General features: G+C 34.5%; 1 pseudogene; it reads right to left on the reverse strand.

Moving 5' to 3' along the window:
• Positions 1 to 11,121: 11,121 nt before the first annotated feature.
• LOC138828828 (U6 spliceosomal RNA) lies at positions 11,122 to 11,218 on the reverse strand (annotated as a pseudogene).
• Between the last annotated feature and the right edge of the window lie 9,621 nt (positions 11,219 to 20,839).

Here is a 20,839-nt window from a genome sequence, read left to right on the forward strand (position 1 = left end):
TGCAGCCTCCTCCTTTGGTTTACCCTTCACATCCCTTCCCAGCCTCCCCCCTCCCCCCCAATCCCAATCCTTCTCCTTCCCCCCCTCCCCCTCCTGCACCGACGTTGTAAAGCTCGTTTTGTACATGACAATTTGTACTTCTCATTGTTGCAACAGGTCCACTTGTATCCTTAAACAACTGGTTTTCCCCCATCTCCTCCATAAGTTATACTGACATCAAATATAGTGAAAGCAGGGGTTATACTGTGGGGGAGGGACATACAAAGCAATTGAGAAAATGATTTCAAGGCTGGTTCACTCTAAGTCTATATTTGTTTTCTTGTTCTAGTTTTCCTATGTTAGTAGAAATTAAAATTCCAAAAATTTAATGGATATTGGCATTTAGGAATATCTTCACATACACTAATATTGGAGTCCCTTCAGTGGAATTATTTTATTTCATTTGTTACTTTCACAAATAAATCAAGATGATTGTGTATTTTGTTATTTTCACTGCTTTTGGCTCTTATCTTGAGAATACGTTTTTCCTAGAAAACTAGAGATAAGTAATAGGATTGAGCATGTAACATATGACTTTCATAAAATGCAGATGCATAGATTTGTGTCTTTTGTCATTTGCTAAAAGTTTCTTCCAGAAAAGTTTCTCAATTACTTAGAAGTTTTACCCCTTCCCCTCCACAATTATACTGACATCAAATACAGTGAAAGCAGGGGTTATACTGTGGGGGAGGGACATACAAAGCAACAAAAAAATAATCATAAATGTGTTAGAAACAATCGCATGAAAGAAAAGAAAACATTTGAATACCTACCCTCGGGTTCATTTCCCTAACATCAACTTATCTGACCTTTTCTGTTTGAATCAGACATATACTAGATATTGCAAATAAGGGAAACCATGGGAAAACAATAGGGATACAGGTGGACTCATTTCAACAATGAGATGTACAAGTCGTTATGTCGAAAAATGAACTTTACAACTTTGGCGGGGGAGCAGGGAGGATTGGGTGGGGGACAGGGGGAGGATGGGAAGGGATGGGAAGGGGAAACAAAGGGGGAGGCTACAATGCTTGATAAGAAATGTACTCATTATCTTGCCCATGTAATTGTAACCCATCTGTACAGTATTTTCACAATAAAAAATAATAAAAAATTACTTAGAATTGATGCATAATTCCTAGGTATTCCAGTTATCACATATACTTTTGGATTGAGTTATCTCTGTATAAACCCAAACGGACAAAATACCCTCAAAATAAACAGAAATCACATGTTTGTTTTAAATGCAGTAGTTTACAATGAGTTTTTAGCCAACACCAAAACATCTTTTTAGCTATTCTGCATTTTGTGTGAAGAAGTTTAACAATAGTTTTTTTTTCCTGACTTGCAATTCACTTACAATATATTATCTCCTTTTATTGTATACATTTTAGTGCTTTGGAAGTGAATTGTGCCTTCATAGGTTTTCAAAGCCCGATTTTCACAAACTTGCATTCCTTCAAATAGAAATTCTGTATATTTTAGAACAGACATTAAAAATAGATATAAAATTCATTTACAGGAATTTGCCCAGCATACATCCTCTGTAGTGTGTCTTTTCAAAAACTTTTTTTGCGGATCATTTCCAGGGTCTCACACATACTATTCAAGTTCACTGTCAATTAACTACATTCTCTATCCAAAAAAGTTTTTTTACTTCTGTTTAATACATTCATAGAAGTGTAATGCCTGGACCCTATAAAATTCTCTTTCACCTTTTGAAGACTTGAAATCTTATTTGCTAAAATGATTGTAGTATTATACAAATCGATCACTATCAGAAGTATATCAATTTCTCCACAAATGCATTACTATATTTTGTGTCCTCTTTTAATATTATGGACTTATTAGTGAGTTTTTATTATTTCTTAGACACTAAAAAGGAGCTTATTTCATATGCTCCTCCTATTGACTATTAATCTGCATGTTATTTAATAAAATATACTATTCAGGAAAAAATTTTTATAGAATTAGAAGATATAAAAATAATTAAGTTTCAGGGGCTGGGAAGGTGGCTCAGTGGTAGAGCGATGCCTTGCATGCCTGAGGCCCTGGGTTCGATTCCTTAGCATCACATAAGCAAAAAAAAAGCAGGAAGTTGCTCTGTAGCTCAAGTGGTAGATTGCTAGCCTTGAGCTGAAGAGCTGAAGGACAGCGCCCAGGCCCAGAGTTCAGGCCCCACAACTGGACCCCTCCCAAAAAACACTTAAGTTTCAGAATCACTGTAGCATTAATAATGTAGCATTAACAAATATATGCCCTCTATCTGTTGGATATGGTTTCGTTTCTGTTATAGTGTCCTTGGAATTATGAAAGGTTATCACTTGATATAATCCAGTTCTTGCTTCTCTTTATCTACTAATGTTTTCCATGTCAAATTTTTAGAAACCTTTACTAATCCGATGTCATGAATTTTTACATTTATGTTTTACAAGTTTTTACATCTCACATTTAGTTTGATAATCATTCTTTGTAAGGTTTGAGGTAGGCCAGGTGCTGGTGGCTCAAGCCTGTAATCCTAGCTACTGAGGAGGCTGAGATCTGAGGATGGTGGTTTAAAGCTATCCTGGGCAGGAAAGTCCATGAGACTCTTATCTCCAATAAACCACTAGAAAACTGGCAGTTTTGCTGTTGCTCAAGCGGTAGAGTGCTCACCTTGAGCTGAAGAGCACATGGACAACTCCCAAGCCCAGAGTTCAAACCCCATGACCGACATACATACACACAAAAAAAGGATTGAGGTAATATTCTAAGATCATTCTTTAAATCTAGAGAGGCAATAGTACCAATACAACCATTTAAGATTCTGTTTTTATTTCATAAAGTCTCATGGCATCCTTTTCAAAATCTGTGGAACATAAAACTAAGAATTAATTTTTGAAAAATCTGTTACCTTCTTCTATGCGTCTGTTCTTATAATAGAACTAGGTTATCTTCACTAAGCATGGTAATACAATTCAAAGCTTGTATGAAGGCTCAAGCTACACCATTTTACAAGATTGTTATGAATTCCTTGAATTTACATACGGGATTATTGAGCAGGTGGACCAATATTCTCCAGAGATATCTGGATGTTTGATAGTCACTCATATTTTGCACCTTGTGGAAACACAAACCCCTGATATTATATATAGATAAATGTCTTTAGAGATTGCTCAAACAACTAAAATTAATTTAGGAATGAGTTAAGATTTAGATAACATTATAGCATAATAAAGCTGAATGATAACGACTTGAGCTGTACTGCAGAAGAGAGAGAGATAGGGAAGAATGGTGGATCACATAGGAGCTGTATGTCATTGGTATTGTTTCAAAAAACAGAAAGATTTCAGAGAAGAGAAGGAGAAAAATAAAGTGTCCTGAATCAAGTTTCTTTTTAATCCACCTGATAGTTTGGACTGAAAGTCAGATAACATGGAAAAAATAAAATAGAAAACAAAGCATTGTATAGAGCTGTTACAATGTAAAAATGTTGTAATAGGAATATAATTCATTTCCAAAGAAATAAGAGAAAGAATAAAACTAACAATTGCTAATGTGGATAGAAGATGGATCACATTTTATCATATATAATTTTGGAAAAGCATACTAGGAATGAAAATTTTAAAAAGTCATAACTTAAAAAACAATTTGTATTATAACTAGACAGTATAGTTCAGTAATAAAACTTTGGCCTAACATATGTGAAGCAATTGTGTGATCTCCCAAGCATTACAAAGTACACACAAAGCACACACACACAAAACCCACATAAACACACACACACACATAACACATACACACATTTGGAATATTGTTATTATCATATTAAACAGGGAAAATTATCACAAACAGTAAAAGTGTTTTAATATATGAAATCATAATATTGCTCATACTATTAAAAGTTTAGTAGAAATAAAACAGTCACAAGATACTTGGATTCTTATAGATTAAGTAAATTTAAAATTAAGAAATAAAAGACATGAGAAATTTGCAAACAAGTTTTAAATAATAAACATTTTGAAACATGTATACTTTTATTTTGATAAAAGATTGATGTTACTGGTGTTTTAACTCAAGATTTAGTATATGATAACCAGGTGCTCTATATCTTGCTAGGCATGGCTATATCTCTAATCATTTCACTCTGGAAATTTTATAAGGTCTCAAAGTTTCCCAGTCTTTCCCAAATTACAAACCCTATTTACACTTCCCACCATAGTTAGAAAAAGGAAACCACAAATCACTATGCCCAGCTCAGTTTTTTTTTTTTTTTTTTTTTTTTTTGGTCGGCCGTGGGGCTTGAACTCTGGGCCTGGGTGCTGTCCCTCAGCTCTTCAGCTCAAGGCGAGCGCTCTACCATTTGAGCTACAGCACCACTTCCGGTTTTCTGGTGGTTTTTATTGGAGATAGGAGTCTCACGGTCTCTTCGTGCCCGGGCTGGCTTTGAACCGAGATCCTCAGATCTCAGCCTCCTGCGTAGCTAGGATTACAGGCGTGAGCCACCAGCGCCCGGCTTCCAGCTCAGTTTTTTTTTTAATTCAAGTATAAATATTTCCAAAAGTGACCATGTAATGCAGCCTTTTTAAATAAAGTATGTGCTTCTTGAAAATACAGTATTCATTACCTGAACAAATATGTTTAGAACTTTAAGAAATTAAATTTATTTAAATTCATCAACCATATAAAATTTAAGAAAATATTTTTTAAATATTCACATGTTAACTGTTTTGAAAGCAAAAAATATATCTCTGAATAATTTACATATGTTAAAATTATGCAAAACTAAATTAACTAATCCTACAACTCTGAAAAAAGAATAACCCTAAAGAAACAAAAGAAAATAATTAAATTCAAAATTTAGAAAATAAAATGAAGTGTACTCTTTAGTTGACTTAAGTAACTGTAAGCCCTCTGTATATCAAGTTTATAACAAAAAATGCATGAAGAAAGAAAAGTACCCATTGGTCAATATCGACAGGAAAAGCATCAGTAGTTTTTTTTTGAGTGTGCAAAAAAATCAATGGAAGCGATAAATATGTTCCTTCCATAATAAATGTACTCATTACTTTATTTAGATAACTGTATCCCCTCTGTAAATTACCTTTACAATAAAATTAAATTGAAATTAAAAATAAACTAAATAATATACCAATTAAGAATTCATAGAGAGCTAAGAAGGTGGCTCAGTGGTAGAACTTTTGCTTTGCATGTTTGAGGCCCTGGGTTCAATTCCTCAGCATCACATAAACAGAAAAAAAAACTGGAAGTGGCACTGTGGATCAAGTGGTCGAGTGCTAGCCTTGAACTAGCCTTGAGGAACAGCGCCCAGGCCCAGAATTCAGGTCCCATGATCTGACACCGCCCCCCAAAAAAACAGAATTACTAGAAACCATTGGTTTAATACTTTTTAAAAAACTGCCCTAAGTACCCAAGTAATATAATTTGATGATACTATTTAAATACTTCAACTTCAGCAGAGAAGCCAAAAGTTTAAAAACTGTTACATAGTAAATTAATAAATCTGAATATATTACTATTAATAATAATCATAAGATGAACTTATAGTAGTAGCCAAATAGGTAAGAAATGAGGCAATTTGCCATTCGTTGGATTTAATATGTGAGAAAGAATTTTCTAGGTTTCTTAAAATATATAATCAGTTTAATGAAGAAACTATTCTGTCACATCATATGATAATTAGATGAAGCTGATATTAGAGCAAAGAGCAGATTGTACTAAGTTTTTGCATGTTAAAGTATATGCTTATTTTGGTTGTGGGAAATTGTGTTCAATTTGGGTATTGTTTTTGTAGAGTGGTGTCATATCATTGGTTAATTTTAGGATATGGGTTCCCTTTCAAAAGAACATGCATCTGATCTGAATTTTTAGCCTTCCCATTATCAAGGGTATAAGGGGTGCACACCAAATTGTCTTGCTTCCTAACTTGGCTGGCCTGGATTCGGCAGCCCTTCCAATCTTAACATGTAGATAGTGCAGGATGGTGGAAATGATCCAATGCACCCAACTATATATTGAGAAGGAAGTCCACTAAACTTTTGGCCTGGGTTCTGTTCTCAAGCCTCCTCAGTAGTTAAGAGTTCAGATGGGAGCCCCTGGTGCCAAGCAATAAGAGTATTTCTTAAAGCAACTAGACATATATATGACTTAGGCATGTGAACACCTCAGGACAAGAATAAAAAAGCAGTGAAGTATAGAGGACAGGCCCAATTTTAACTAGCTACTTGGAGGCTGAGTAAGATTAGCTAGCTACTCTGGAGGCTGAGATATGAAGACCACTATTCAAAGCCAGTCCAATCATGAAAATACATGCGATTATCTCCAAAAAACCAGAAGTGGAACAATGCCTCAAGTGGTAAACCACTATCCTTGGACACAGAATCTTAGGGATGATGAATGAATAAATTAGCACTTGCACATGAGCATGCGTGTATACACGTGCATGTACACACACACACACACACACACACACACACACACACATGAGTATTTCAATGCGAAGTTCTTTTTTTACCTTGCTGTACCCTATTTCCCTGTATTAGTTTACAAATTAACAAAATCAGCTAAGCACCTATTTACATAGAACTCATCACGTTTCTCTAAAGTCAACTCTCTTTTTAGAAGCATGCTTTTATTTGACCCATATGTAAACTATTCAGGAGTTTGATTCTTCTCCCTCAATTCTGTAGAATTAGATGGTTGTTTAGCTTCCCCCTAGAAATACAATTTTGTGAAATCTTGCATCAAGCAACGTATTTCTTTCACTAGAACGCAAGCCTCTGTCAAACAATTAATAATAGGTTTTTCTTCTCTTTGCTTGCATCTGTAGTTTTATTATCTTCATAGATTTTATGATGATCTGTCTGTGCATGGCAAAGACTGCTGTGAAAATAAAAAAAACCCATCACAGCACTTATCATTTATGTAACATCCATAGATATGAAGATGTTTAAATATTACTGAAATTGCTTTGTAATAAATCATGTTCACCTTGACTATCATGAAAAAGAAGAATTGGTTTCTCAGCACTTTAGGTAAGAACTTGATTGAAAGAAACAAAAGGACAAGTGAGGAACAACTCAACACATACATTCAAATGAAACAACACAACCCAAGAAAACAAATTAATTTAGTAGTCAAGAACCTGCAGGAAATGCAAAGACTTAAAACAACATCAGCTATCACAAACTTATGAAAATCCTGACTACATGGGAGTCTACTCTTGAGGATAGAGGTTAAAGCCCAGACTGGACAGAAAAATCAGTACACAATGCCATGCACCTGTTATTCTAAATTCCAGGAAGAATAACATAACATGGACTGAGCCCAAGGACATACACAAGGATCTGAAAAATAATCAGGATAATTTAGAGCTGGGGACATGACAAAGTGGTAAGAACACCCATTTAGGGGGCACAAGACACTCAATTCAAACTCTAATATTTGGGTATGAAAGTAAAAAGCTATGATTTTAAATAATTGGAATAATTGTAAGATTTGAATATTTGAGTAGAAAAATGCATGAGAGAGATAGAATGAACCCACATTCCAATGCTTTCAACTTAAGTGAAAATATTTTATGGTACTTCACACAAAACAGAGTGACCTTGCAAATGAGCATGGTTGTGCATTTGGGTGATGGAAATACTTTAATTACACAGGTGTAAATTAAATAGATTTTGTTTGGGTAGATTGTTCTTCTTAAACTAAGAACCTGGATGATGTCCCTGAGATTTTTCTCTCAAGGCTACCGCTATACTATTTGAACCACAGTTCCAATTCTGATTTTCTGTTGGTTGTTTGGTGATAAGAGGCTCCTGGACATTCTTGCCCAGGATGGCTTCAAACTATGATTGTCAGTTCTCAGCCTCCCGAGTAACCCGGATGCCAGGCATGAGCTGTCGATAGTTTTAATAATTTAGTAAATTGTACAGTTACTGAAATTATACATTATCATTATAACCTGCATAATATATGTGAGTATGTATATATCAATGCATATGGATAGAAATATTTTAACATATTTTTGTATCTACAGTACATTTATGAAATCATCCATTATAAAATAAAATGGAAAAAATTTAATAAGGAGCAAAACAAAGGAAATTATCACATGTTTCTTGTTGTTGAATGGAATACGAATTCAAGAATCAGGTTGGGAAAATCATCTCTATGTTAACAAAATGGATAAGAGCTATTAATTCCAATCCATCTATTTGCCCATGTTGTGCAACCTCACACATGAGTGTCAAAATAAAACCACACTTTTTGCCTTTGCTTTTAACTCACCTGATATAATTTACGGGTTAGATGAAGTAATCAAATAAAGATTAAAATAATATTATGTGAGGCTATGAATTAGAGCTGAACATGATTTTAAATATGATAATAGCTAATTAAGTTGCATATTTCTTACGTTTACTCTGTCATGTCCCTCATTCCCACATTAGGAAAGTACATAGAAGGTTCTCACTAAATTATATGTACAATTATGAGAAAAATGTTTTGAAAGAATATGGGCACAGTGGTGTTTTATCTTATTGAGACCTGTAGGGGTAAGTGTGTTTTTGAGGACTTGCAATTCAATGTGATGAAGATGAAGGGAAGGATGTTCTTATTCTGGGTAACTGGATAGAGTATTGCTCCCACAAAGGAAGTGATGAATTATTCCAAAATGTAACAGTAAAATCACTTTCACAATCATGTTCACTGCTGCACTATTCACCGTAGCCAAGTTACGGAAACAGCCCAGATGCCCTTTGGCAGAGTGATGATTAGAGAAAGTGTGGCACATATACACAATTGGATTGAACCCATCCATTTTGAAGACTCTTACATTATTTGCAACGAAAAGGATAGATTTAAAAATATATTAATGGAACTAAGTCAGAGCCATATTTGGAAGCTAGAAATTTATACAAGTTTACACAAAAATATTAACCAAAGCATGCTATTTGCAGAGGAGTATTTCAAAGGTGTAATTTCTTATAAAATTGAACTGTACTCCAACAAAATGAAAACCAGGAAACTATCACTTGGAATATGTGAGTGGAAGTCAAAAGGAAGGAATAAAGAGAGATATGGAGGAAGAGAGTGAAGGTATAATATTCAATGCAGATAGTATGAAACTAGAAAAAATTAAAGTGGGGTGAGGTTTGGAAGGGTGTGGAAAAGTTATATAAAGATCCATTTTACTTAAAAAACTGATATGTTGAATGAAAATTCCCTTATACAAGTATTTAAGATAATAAGAATATAATTAAAAACAATGGAGATATCTGATCTTAAATTCTATTTCCATCTCTTTTAAAAAATGAATTTATTTGCTCTATAATTTGATGAGAGGGATGGATTTTGTGGCTAGCTAGACCATTGCACATCTGTCTCTCCCTCTCTCCCTTTCATGGTTCTCATAGGTAATATGATTGCTCCACAATTATCCTAATTTATTTTGCTTTTATATTTTTGGTTGCATCATTTCACTTTCTGCTCTGCCATATCCCAATTCATTTACATAGAATACATTATTTCCTGTTTTCTCATTCTTAGAATAAGCTGCACAAGAAGAAAACACTGGTCCTCATTTTCAGTCTGTACCTTTAAATACGGAGGAAAATCTTTCCTCTGCTCTCTACCAATTCCCTACTCTCCAGTTAGAATAATTTAGAATAGTAAAAATGAAAAAAGAGAAAATAAATAATAATGAAAAAAACAGATGCAGAAAATTCACCAGATTTTTCTGACCATTTCATCCAATGTGAACTATTGGGGAAATACATGGAGAGCTCATTCTCATTGGCACTCAAAGTCTCTGGTTAGGCAATTCTGATGAAGTTGAGGAACAAGATGAAAAAGTGAGAAATGGTATCAATTGCAAGAAAAAAATGAAATAGTATCCAAGCAAATTTCTTCTTTGTTCTGCTGAAAATAATCGCCTTACTACAGTGCAGAGACTACTTTCCAAAAAGGCCACTCATGTGATTACTAGGGATGACGATGAGTATACCCCTCTTCATCGAGAAGCCTACAGTGGACACTTAGATATTGTCCATGAGTTGGTGGCTCAAGGCAGATATTCATGTAATAACTGCGAATGGCTGGACATCCCTGCACAGTACTTATACATGGAATAATAACAGAGTGGCTTCTTATTTCATCATGATGCAGATACCAATGGCCAAGTTAAAGGCCTCTTGACCCCCTGCATCTTGCTGCTGGGAATAGATATAGCAAAGATACGCTGGATCTCCTTCTGTTGAACCATTATATCAAGCCAGGTCTGAAGCACAACTTGGAAGAAACTGCATTTGATATTGCCAAAAGGATAAGTATGTATCACTACCTCTTTGAAGTTGTGGAAAGCTGTACAAATTGTTCTCCTAAGTCCTAATGGATCAGTTAAGTTTCTTAAATTTCAAAATTGCCAGTCCATCCTATGTTTCCATAGAAAATATTTTCACAATACAAAGCAACAGCAATACCTTACTTTAAAAATTCATGTATTCCATGGTATTCTTCCAAGTGAATTGCCTGACATTGATGTCAAAATATATTCGAGTTGTTTGTATACATCTATAATGATTTCTATAGAGTTTGTGATTTTTTTAATCAGAAATAATTTTAACTTATCTGTTGAAATGAGTAGTACAGAAACTAAAGATATTTCTGGTGCTTGTCTGAAAAAGTATATTTTAAAATATTTAGTATTCTGTTTGTATAATGTCCATAATCTATTTCATTCGCTCCTAGATATAATACTTTGAATTCGACATTGTTTTATAATCCATACGTTCATTAATACATGTGTTCTTTCAGATTGCATTTCATATAGAAACATTTTAAGATTCTTTTAATTCCTAGGTCCTTATAGAATTTTATTTCTTTGGGATAAAATGACAATGTTATCTTATTTCAAAAGTTTTATAAAGGTTATGCTATGTAAAGGCCTTTCTAAAACGGTGAAGATTGAATACACTGATGTCAAATTAACTTTTATTTCTATGAATTACACATATTATTACTCTTGTATATTTGTAATCAACTTTTGAATAACTGTTTTTCATTTCTTGCATCTGAATAATGAAAAATATGGAATACTTCACAAATTTTCATATCATCCTTGTGCAAGAGCCATATAAATCTCTGTATTGTAATTCGGGTAGACGTGCTGCTGAAGCATGTAGTATCCTATAAACTTAAGTAATTAATGATGCAATCTTAAGACAGGCATATATCCTTGGTTGCCTATTTGTAACAAGGAAACCTTATTGTTCCCAAAATTGCTATTCATCTTATTTCTGTAAAATTCTGTGTATGGTGGAAAAAACTTATGTTGTTTGTTCGATTGTTCACATTTGCAAGTTTTTGTAAATGACTACTTTAAGTCTTTTTCATTTGAAATTTGATCATACTTTGAAGCCTTTATAGATAGGTGCAAAGGTGATGGATTTTCAAGTACTTGTTTATTAACTGATTTAGCTTTGTTGAGCTAATGGATTCAAAGTAAGCCTTGCTTAGAGCTACTTCTAAACTTCTGCAGCTTAAAATTTCCCAAATGAGGTCTTGCTGGCACAAATGTCTCCTTGACCTTTTACCCTTGCTTCATGTAGGAACAGCCCAACCAGAATGTCTTACCCTGACAGCATATATTGTCTTACTGGAGCAAAACTAATCTTAGTTACGAGGGATTATAGAGAGACGAACAGTTCAGACAGAACTGTTCGGACTAGAAGGTATTTTTTCAAAATATAACTGCTTATTACACCCTACCATTTCAAAAGTAACTAAAGCCAAGAAGGTGAAAATATTGTTCATATGCATGATTACCTAATGTCCTGGCCTGACTACCATCCAACCAAGCAGGAAGTTACACCACTGATTTTCTATCACCAAATATATTCCATAGCTCCAGGAGAAGTCCATATGTTTCTCCTCGTTATTAGGCCTTAAATTGGTAGTTTTTTAATCACAGTGTTTCCTCTCGCCTCTAAGCTGTACATCCCCGAATGGTAAAGCTTTAGTTCTAATTCTACCAAACAATGAGGTAGAGGTAATGGAATAATACTTTAAAACAGTTGCCTTTGATTCCCTAACCACAACAGAACAATGCAAAACTTTTTCTTATAGATAATTATATATTTTATACGTATATGTGTTGATTTTATATTTCACACAGTGGATCTTACTAGAATTAATTGATAGTTTGATAAATTAATTCATATTATTCCAATAAATAGATTGGAATATAAATAATCAGGATTAGAATATATATTAGAATATAAAAAGTATCAATGCAAGGTTTTCGGTATAAACTTGTGATACTTTCTAAGTGTTCTTGGTCTTCTGAATTCACATGGTAAAAAAAAATGTTGTTTTCCTCTAATCTATAAGGGATTTTACTCTGCTGCTCTGTTTATTGTTTTAACTCGCTGGTCCCAAATTGTTTTTCTCCATATTTCTGAAGCATTCCTACTGATTATACTCAAATTTTGCTGATATGGTGTCTAAAAGGTACTATTCTTCTACAGGATCCATGGGTCCTAGGATCCCAGGTCCCAGTTATCCGCCTCATCAGATAACTAGGGCAGAAGTTCCCACCTATGCCCATGCAACATGCCAAGAGAAAGTAATTGAAGACCCATCTCAATTTCTCATTTCTTATATTTCAGGGCCCCAATTCCTTGAAATGCAGGAATTAGCAGTGAGCAATTGGGAAATGCAAGGCAACTTAAAATGCAAGATGAAATCACAAAATGTGAAAGTACAGTAATTCAAACTTTCACTTTTCAGATGACCATGCCATATGAGTGAAAAAGACCACAAGTGTCACAAGATTATTTGTAATACCCTTCTCATAATGATTAATGAATGATTTCAGTCCAGTATCAGCAGGCAAAAAATAGTTCCTGAATGATAGATCCATAATTGGTCTACCAATCCTAGGAATACTTGAAATAGAGGTCAAATATAATTCAAAAAACATTAATTGAGAAGATCCTTAGTGCTTCAAAACACTGGTACTTCAGTAAACTTGGTTCTGTAGTATAAAATGTTGTAATTCTCAAACAAATGATAACCTACATTTAATCTGCTGAAAGTATATTCTTTTTCAAATAAACTTTTAAAAATCACATTTGCCAAAATAACACTATACAAGTGATGATATTTAGTGAGGTTACTAGTCTTTCAAGTGTAGGGAGCAAGTTTCAATAGAGTTGATTTATTCACCCAGCACTAATGCCAAACAGGTTCAACCATTCATTAAAGTGTAGAAATAGTACCCCCCACCATTTGTGTTTTTCAGTAGGTGCCTTTGAAAATTTGTTAAATAGATCAGCCTCCAATATTTCAAACCAAAACATTAGCTAATAAATAAATTTCATCACATAAGTACATTTTAAAAAGTCATGAATAGTTGCCTTATCATATGGTGTTTTATGTTTTCCCTATATGTCTAACATAGTAAGAAATATGACTTTAAGTCTTGAATATGGGTACTCATCAGAGATTTGACAAACATACAATCTGTCTTCTAATTCTATCATTTTCCTCTACAGTAGTAAATTTTAGATTTCTTCTTTTGCCAATACTTATAGGTAGTTGAAAATATTATCCCATGTAAAATAAAATAATCACACACCACTCTACAAAGCCATTTATAAAAACTGGTATTTAGGAATATATTCTAAGCCATTTTTAAACTTTCTTGTTGACTACAGATTAATCTTCCAAATGGAGGGTAATGAAATCATGTCTAGGTGCTTCATGTCTCCAGTTTTGCAAATTGTTACTTCAGATGAATGAATTATGGAAATATGAGCTGACATCAGTTCAAGTATATGCAGAATTGAAACTCCATGGAATGTATATAAACCTTTCAAAGTACCAACAGACAGTTTAACAGAATGACTATCAGGAAATTGAATTAATATTAATAATATTAAAGGAATAATAATAAAGCTATAGAATGAATGAAGAATGGAACAAGGGGCAAGTACAGCTAGAATATTTAATATACACATGTGAGAAAGGAAGTGGTAAATCTGAAATAAATCTTGTAGAAGGGGTTGGTTGAGAATGATAGAAGGAATGACTCTGATCCCGGAACATTGGACAATTAGATGGACATTTTTGTAACACACTTTCAGAACTTTTTGAAATTCAGTGAAAAAACACAACAAAAAACAAAAACACACAAAAAGCACAACCAAACAGCAGTCTCTATAGAGTACGATTATGACCTCTCAAAATTTTAAATAGTTAATGAAGGACAATCTTGGGAAAAGCATACAAAGCTGTTCGAAGTGAGCAATTTGGGGTAGAGGAGAATTTTTTTTTGTTTTTCTTTTTGCTTATGTGGTGCTGAGGAACCAAACCCAGGGCCTCAGGCATGCAAGGCAAGCGCTCTACCACTGAGCCACCTTCCCAGCCCATAGAGGAGAATTTTTAACAGATTTAAATAGATTGTTTAAGTTTATAAATCACCTACATATGCTGCAAATATTTTCTTCTGCGAGTTCTCTTGGTCTGAACTGGATATTCCAGTCCTGAGCCACACTTGATAGCTTGTGAAGATAGAATGGAAGAAACAAGATCAATAACCCATTACTCCATTGGAGAGGAAACAGTCTTCTACGTTTTCTCTAATTTCTATTGACTACTTTTATTCATAAGTTTAATTCAAGTGATTTGAATTAAATATTTCCTTCTTTGTTCTGGCAAAGTAATTGGTCAAAATAATTCACTAAATATTATAAGCCATTTTTTTATCATGCTGTTTTCTTGTCCAAGCGAGTCCATTAAACTTCCTCCTTGCATTTGGTTGCCACAGAAACCCAGCATCAATGTTAATGAGGACAATCTCTAATGTAAAACTTTGTCTCCAAAATACCAGTCCAAGAATCTGTGATCACAAATATTTACCTATACATTTTTCTTTTTTCTTTTACCTTGAAAGTCTTCTTGTGCCCAAAGTGCCCTCAAAAATAAGTACTCTGCCAATTTTTGGATCAATCACTTATAACCTCAAAGATATTTTGATAACAAGATGCTTAGAGGAAACAGAAGAATACTGCACTTTTATCTTCTCTTTTAAGACTATCCTTAGATACCATATCAGGAACAGTGAAGTTATTCTTTGCAAAATTATTTCAATAGATTATTTTTTTCTCTTCATCTTGCATTTGTTCAACAAGATGTATGGAGAAGAATAGAGTTGAATCACCCATACCATGGATGACAGTGTCTTTTACAAAAGGACAATGCTCCTATGTCCTATTTCTCTGTCCTCCTCTTAGCTCTTGCCTGATTTCCAACTAATCACAGATTCTTAGCTTCAAGTCTAATGAAGGTGAAGGACTATAAGGCCTCCCCCATTGCTACATTGTAGGGCTAGATCTCCGGCAGGAGGTAAGTGTGAACGACGCACTCAAGGAACACACGTTGGGAGAACAGGCTTAAGCAGGTCTGGTTTATTTCTGCACAAGGGTTGGGATTTTATAGCCCCAGCTTTCCCAACCTCCTGAGTCCTTCCAAGCCAATTACTTAGCGGGGAGTTGATCATGGGCATTGCTTGGTGACAGGCACTGATTGGTCCCCAGGGGGCATGTAGGGAGCATGGACAGCTCATGGCTATAAAGCTAGGCAGACGTGCCTGTGGGTCCCGTCTCTATGAGCAGGAAGTGTGCTTCAACTGCTATTCTAGCTGACTCAACCAGTTCTGACCGGCTCTACCCACAAATTTTCCCTTTTCTTTTAAAAGGACCGTCATTATGGTGACCCGTCATTGGAGGCATTTTTGCCGGGAGTGCAAGCATTTAATAATTCCTAGCAGAGTAAGCCCTACAAGTGCACGGCCTCCCCAGATGACCAGAGAGGATGGCGAAAACCATTGTTGTAACTTTTTAAGCACATCTTCTAAAAAGGAGACAGCGGGAATAAGCTGAATGGTGGTCTGGTTTAGGTGGGTAACATCATGCAGCAGGTTTTGGTTGAAGTTTAACTACTTAAGGGACTTAGGGACTTTGATGTAGTTACTAAGTTCAGTGAAATTGGGTGCGGGAGTGGAAAGCTGACAGACAGAAGTAGTCATAGCATTACATAGTCCTCCTTGTTGTAATCAAAGAAACGTAATCTGTTCTTGGAGCAAGTCTATTTGTTGTTGGAGCACAAGGAGGCCTCCCTTAAGATGATTGGCAACTTGTAAATGTTATAATTCTATGGATGACAGTTGAGGGATCAGCTGGTTTATCTGTTGCAAGGTGGACACGCTTTGGGACAGCAATATAGCGGCGGTGGTAGCTGAAGCCACTGTAGCGATGATTGCGCACCGATTGCAAGGATCAATCCTACTGCTCTTTTAGTGCACGGATGAATCAATTGAACCTGGGAAAACTGAGAGTCATTAGTAGCCAGAACAATAAATGGAGGAACACGTACAAAACCTGCAAACGGATATGAGTCATTGGGTTGCCAGTGATTGCTGAGAGTGCAAGTAGCAGAGGAGTTGTCTCCTAGACAAAAAAAGAACGGGGCTCTAACCACTACCATTCCTGACACCTGGTCATATCCAGATCAGTTACAGCGACGAATATTGGCCAATAGGAAAGGGGACAAACCGAGGCAGGAATGTGATGATCAAACGATTGGCATGGGGGGTTCTAGGTCTCCCAATCGTCCTCCTGAAGAGTCATAAAACTCCTTTAGATTTTGAGGTTTGGGATCTTTTTCAGATTGGTTGTATATAGCTGGGTCTCTACCCTTAAAAGAGTTTTAAAAGAGAAACTATGAAGATGAAGCAGTGGGTGAGGCTTCATTAGCCAAGAAGCTGTGTTTAATTGGAAATCAGGAAATTGCTGAGAGGAGGACATAGAAGTAGGACACAGAAGCATTGTCCTTTTGTAACAGACCTCTCTTCTAAGGTATGGGTGATTTACCTCTATTCTTCTCCATACATCTTGGTGAGCAAATGCAAGAACAAGAGAAAAATAATATATTGAAATAATTTTGCAAAGAAAATCTTCACTGTTCCTGATATGGTATCTAAGGAGAGTCTTAAGTGAGAATATAAAAATGGAGTATATTTTGGCTTCCTCTAAGCATCTTGTTAGCAAAATATATCCTTGAGTTTAGAATTGATTGAAAGAAAAAGTGATGGAGTACCTATTTTTCTGGGCAATTTAGACACAAGAAGACTTTCAAGGTAAAGGAAAAAGAAAAAAGTTAGCCAAGTATTTGTAATCACAGTTTCTTGGACTGGTTTTCTGGAGACAATTTTTACATTAGATTTGTCCTCATTAACATAGATGTTGATTCATGGCAACAAAATGCAAGAGGAAAATTTAATGGACTTGCTTAGTCAATTAAACAGCATAATCAAAAAAAGTGGCAAATAACTTTTAGTGAATTATTTGACCAATTACTTTGCCAGAATAAAGAAGGAAAATGTAATTCAAAATGAATTGACCTAAAAGTATGAATAAAATGTAGTGAAGAGAGATGAGAGAAAAAATAGAGGATTGCTTTCTCTACAGTGGAGTAATGGGTTCTTCATCTTGTTTCTTCCATTACATATTTCCAAGCTCTCAATTGTGGCTCAGGACTGGAGTATCAAGTTCAGAAAGATAATATTTGCAGCAGATATAGGTGATTTATAACCTTAGATAAGCTATTTAAATCTGTTCAGAATCCTCCCCTACGCCAAACTATCCTCTTTGAACATTTTTGTTTGCTTTTACTAAGACTTTCCTCCATTAACTGCTTAAATTTTTTGAGAGGTCATATTCATACTCCCTACAGATTGCTGTTTGGTTGTGATTTTTATGTGTTTTTGTGTTTTTTAACTGAATTTCCAAAGGTTGTGCAAGTGTCTTACAATTAAATTTGTCCACCTAATTATCCATTGCTCCTGGATCACAGTGACACCTTCTATCATTCTCAACCACCCCCTTCTCCAAGATTTATTTCCGATTTACCACTTCCTTTCTCAAATGTGTACATTGAGTATTCTAGCTGTACTTGCCCCTTGTTCCATTTTTCATTCATTCTATGTCTTTACTATTATGGCTCTCTGGTTTCAACTTCCTGATAGTCATTCTGTTAAACTGTCTGTTAATATTTGAAAGGTTTATATACATTCCATGGAGTTTCAGTCCTGCACATACTTGAACTAATGTCAGCTTATATTTCCATAATTCATTCATCTGCAATAACAATTTGCAAGACTGGAGACTTGAAACACCTATACATGATTATATTCTCATCCATTTCAAGATTAATCATTAGTCAACAAGAAAGTTTAAAAATGGCTTTGAATGTATTCTTAACTACCAGTTTTTATAAATGGTTTTGTACAATATGTGTGATTATTTTATTTTACATGGAATAAAACTTTCTACTACATATAAGTTTTGGAAAAAGAAGAAAAGTAACATATACTACTATAGAAGTATATGATAGAAATAGAAGATATATTTTGTCACATCTCAAATGAGTACCCATATTCAAGACTTAAAGACATATTTCTTACTGTGTTAGACAGAGGGAAAACAAAACAGCATATGATAAGGCAAGTATTTGTGACTTTTTAAAATGCCCCTTATTAAGTGATGAAATTTACTTTATTAGCTAATGTTTAGGGTTGAAATATGGGAGGCTGACCTATTTAACAAATTTCTGGAAGGCACCTACTGAGCAACACAAATGGTGTGTGGTACTATTTCTAGACTTTAATGAATGGTTGAACCTGTCTGACATTAGTGCTGGGTAAATGAATCAACTGTATTGTAACTTGCTCCCTACACTTGAAAAACTTGTAATGTCACTAAGTGTCATCTACTTATCAAATGTTATTTTGGTAAGTGCGATTTCAAAAAGTTTATTTGAAAAGGAATACACTTTCAGGAGATTAAATGTAGGTTGGTTTGAGAATGACAACATTTTTATACAAGAGAACGAAGTTGTACTAAAGTACCAGTGTTTTGAAGCACAAACGATCTTCTCAATTAATGTTTTGCTGAATTACATTTAACCTCTAAGTCGTTTTCCTGACCATGGTAGATCAATCACGGATCTATTCTTCCAGGAACTATTTTTTGGGCCGACTAATGCTGGACTGAAATATTACGTTAGTCATTAGGGGAGGGGTATTAAAAATAATCTTGTGACACTTTCTGATCTTGTTCACTCATATGGGCTGGTCATCTGTAAATTCAGTTTGAAATACAGTAATTTCTCTCCATTTTGAGACTTCATCTTTCATTTTAAGTTGCCTTACATTACACAATTGCTTGCTGCTAATTCTTGTTTCTCAAGGAATTGGAGCCCTGAAATATAAGAAATGAGAAATTGAGATGGATTTTCAGTTACTGTCTGCTGGCAGGTTGCATAAGCCTAGTTGAGAAGTCTTGCCCCTGTTATCTGATGATTCAGGTAACTAAGCCATAAGATATTAGGACCCATGGGTCTATAGAAGAATGTCTTTTAGATATCGTATTAGGACAATTGGAGTATAATATGTAGGAATGCATCAGAAATATGTAGAAAAACAGTTTGGGACCAGTGAGTTAAAACAATAAACAGAGCATCAGAGTAAAATCTCTTATAGATTAGAGGAAAACACATTGATTTTTAACAATGTGAATTCAGAAGACCATGAGCAATTAGAAGGTATTGCAAGTGTATACCGAAGACATTGCATTGATACTTTTTATATTCTAATATATATTCTAAACCTAATTATTTATATTCCAATTATATTTATAGGAATAAATAAATATCACTTTATTTGTCAAATTATCAATTGATTCTAGTAAGTTTCACTGTGTGAAATATAAAATCAGCACATATAAATATAAAATATATAACTATATATAATATAATAAAATGGCACATGTTTTGCATTGTTCTGTTTTGGTTAGGGTATCAAAAGCAACTCTGATTTAAAGAATTTTTCCATTATCTCTACCTCAGTGTTTGATAGAGTTAGACTTAAACCTTTACCTTTTGTAGATTTACAGACTGGAGGCAAGGGGAAACATTACCAATTTAAGGCCTAATAACAAGGAGAAACATATGGACTTCTCCTGGAGCTATGAAAATATTTGGTGAAAGAAAGGCAGTAGTCTAAGTTCCTGCCTGGTTGGAAGGTAGATAGGCCAGGACATTAGGTAATCATGCATATGAACCATTTTTTCACCTTCTTGGCTTTAGCTACTTTTGAAATGGTAGGTATGATAAACAATTATTTTTTGATAAAAACCTTCCAATCTGAAAAGTTCTGTCTGAAATATTCATTTTTCTATGATCCCTTGGAACTAAGATTTATTTTGTTCAAGTAAGACAATTTACGCGATCAGGGTAAGATATTCTGGTTGGTCTGATCCTACATGGAAGAAGGGTAAAGTGTCAGGTAGACGTTTGTGCCAATGAGACCGCATTTGGGAAAATTTCAGCTGCAGAAGTTTAGAAGTAGCTCTTACGCAAGGCTTACTTTGAATCCGTTAGCTACACAGAGCAAACTCAGTTGAATAAATAAGTACTTGAAAAAGCCATCCCCTTTGGACCTAGCTAAAAATGCTTCAATGTATGATTAAACTAAAATGAAAAAGATTTAAAATAGTCATTGACAAAAAAATTACAAACTGAACAATATAATTATTTTCCATTATACACAGAATTTTAGGGAAATAAGATCAGTAGCATTGTTAGGAACAATAAGGTTTCCTTGTTACAAACAGGCACCCAAGGATATAATCCTGTATAAATATTGCATCATTAACTACCTAAATTTAGAGGACATTAC

Source organism: Dipodomys merriami, unplaced genomic scaffold (genome assembly GCF_024711535.1).
Source record: "Dipodomys merriami isolate MVZ:Mamm:240054 unplaced genomic scaffold, mDipMer1.0.p SCAF_165, whole genome shotgun sequence".
Taxonomy (NCBI): domain Eukaryota; kingdom Metazoa; phylum Chordata; class Mammalia; order Rodentia; family Heteromyidae; genus Dipodomys; species Dipodomys merriami.